We start from the raw sequence: 2,461 nt of genomic DNA on the forward strand, positions 1-2,461 counted from the left end.
TGAGATTGTTAACAACTTTAGTCTGCTTGGCTCCACAGTCAATACTCTTGGCACCAGTAGCCAGGAAATAAAAAAAAACCAACGTATTGTGATGGGAAACTCTGCTGTTAGGGACCTCTCCAGGGTACTGAAGAGCAATGGTGTCACTCTGGAGACTAAGGTGCATCCGATGCAGGCTATGGTCTTTGCAATCACGTGTTATTCATCAGAGAGCTAGACAATGACTAGGGAGGACAGAAGGAGAATTGATGCCTTTGACTTGTGGTGCTGGAGAAGAGTATTGAATGTACCATGGACTGCCAAGAAAATAAACAGATTCATCCTGGAGAGGGTTAAACCAGGCTGCTCCTTGGAGGCAAGGATTCTGAGGCTTCGTCTGACATACTTTGGACATGTTGTAAGGTGGGACAGGTCCTTGGAGAGGGACATCAAGCTTGTGAGGGTGGAGGGATGGCGCAGAAGGGGAAGACCCTCTATGAAGTGGATCGATTCAGTGACTGGGGTAATCGGGATTGGTGTGTCAGAGGTAGGGAGACTAGCACAGGATAGAGCAGGATTTAGGGCTTTTGTACATAAGATCGCTATGAGTCGCAAGCAACTTGAAGGCACAGCCTTCAACGTACAGCCCATCAAGTGAAATCCACATGTAATCTTTTGTGTCTTTTAGAAAAAAGTATTTGCAATGAATAAATCATTGTAAATACAAAATCCATTCATTCTATTTCCAGCTTCATTTCTGTCACCAAGTCCATATTTTTCAACTACTGTTCCTTCTTCACTGTTTCCTACTTTTTCTTTCCAGTCACCAATTATCACTAATACATCTTGATTACATGTTCTGTTAATTTCAGACTACAAAATTTGGTAAAACTTCTCAATTTCTTGGTACTAGATGTAGGAGCATATACTTGGATAATGGTCATGTTAACAGATCTTCTTTGAGTGCATATAGAAATTATCCTATCACTCACAAGATTGTAGTTCAAGGTAGAACTTGAAATTGACTTTTTAACTGTGAATGCAACACCATTCTTCTTCTATTTTTCACTTCCTGCATAGTATACCATAGATTATCTGATTCAAAGAGGCCATAGCTGGTCCATTGCACCTCACTAATGCCTAGTATGTCAATATTCATGTGTTCCATTTCATTTTTAACAATTTCCAGTTTTCCAACATTCAAGCTACATACATTCCATGTACTGATTTTTAAACGAGGTTTGTTATTGATTTTTCTCATTTCAACTGACTTTCAATCTGACCTCTACCACTATACTACTATAACTATGATTCTTGTTTAGTGTTCTGTTCATAGGGTTTTAAAAAACCTTTTATTTAGGAAATAGATGGCCTCATCCTGTTTCCTAGCCTATCTCAATCAGGGACCTTCACCAAAACCCATCCACGGTGAGAAATCCTTTTGGAATTTGACATACAAGTGGTAAAGATTTCAGTATCACAGCAACCCCAAGCAATTGAAGTTCAGCAAACTGGCAGACACATGCTACACAAGTTAGATCAACTTTTGTTCCAAGCACAATCAATATCCCAGCTTTAAAGTAAATCACAAACACTTGCCCATTAGGATCCAACTTTGTTGTTGTTGTTATGTGCCATCGAGTCGTTTTTGACTCATAGCGACCCTATGCACAACAGCCCTAAACCCTGCTCTATCCTGCGCCAACCGCACTGCCTCTGACACACCCATTCCGATTACCCCAGTCACCGAATCAATCCATCTCATAGAGGGTCTTCCCCTCCTGCGCTGTCCCTCCACCTTCCCAAGCAGGATGTCCCTCTCCAAGGACCTGTCCCTCCTGGCAACATGTCCAAAGTATGTCAGACGAAGCCCCAGAATCCTTGCCTCCAACTTTACCAAGCTAAAAATTTTAAGTTGGTGAAATTTTATAACCTAATGCATACCATTTTGCTTTCTCTTTTTTCTTACTGAGATTATCCATCCTTATCAGTCTCATCAAAATCCTCTTTGTCCAGAAGACATCAAGGATGGTCATATTGATATCAGATAAAATAGGTGTTAGGTAAAAATCTATGAGAAAAAGAAGGATATTATATAAAGAGAAAAGGGTCAATGCATTGAGTGGGTTTTCAAGTCATGTGCCATCCAGTCAACTATGACTCATAGTGACTAGAAGGTTGAAACCAAAGTTGATTCCATTTTGCTGACCTTCTGACCCTACCCTGTCACATCTGTGTGTTTCAGGAAATAGTAAATAAAGTGACTAATGCTTATCTCTGTTGTTGTGGTGGTTGTGTATCATTGAGTTGGAACTGACCCATAGCTGACCCTCCAGTGGGTTTTCAGAGGCAGTTAATGGCCCTGGAGGAGACTGTCAATCTTTCTCCTGCAAAGCAGCTGGTGGACTCAAACCAAGTGCCTTTGGGATTGCACTCACTTTCTTACTACTAGGTCACCAGAGACACAAATTTTTTTATTATT

This window comes from Elephantulus edwardii, unplaced genomic scaffold, assembly GCF_000299155.1.
Source record: "Elephantulus edwardii isolate Elephantulus edwardi_28Jun2011 unplaced genomic scaffold, EleEdw1.0 scaffold00086, whole genome shotgun sequence".
NCBI classification, from domain to species: Eukaryota; Metazoa; Chordata; class Mammalia; order Macroscelidea; family Macroscelididae; genus Elephantulus; species Elephantulus edwardii.